The following is a 211-nucleotide window of genomic DNA, read 5'->3' as shown; positions in this document are numbered from 1 at the left end:
GGGCCGCTGGAAATCCCAGGGCCTTGGGGGAGGGTTGGGACTCTTTGCCTTGCGGCGGAAGAATATTGCAGCAAGCGGTAGCCAAACCGCGCTCCCCGCCCGCCCCGCTCCTACGGGGTTTCCGCGTCCCTGAAGCAGAGGCGGCCGGGGGAGCCGAGCGGCACCGGGAGGCGGAAGCCTGGGGCGGCTGCGTGCTGGGCGGCCGGCGCTT

This window comes from Mirounga leonina, unplaced genomic scaffold, assembly GCF_011800145.1.
Source record: "Mirounga leonina isolate KUSES-001 unplaced genomic scaffold, KU_Mleo_1.0 Mir_115, whole genome shotgun sequence".
NCBI lineage: Eukaryota > Metazoa > Chordata > Mammalia > Carnivora > Phocidae > Mirounga > Mirounga leonina.
The sequence above is the reverse complement of the archived record's forward strand: the minus strand, read 5'-3'. Positions refer to the sequence as shown.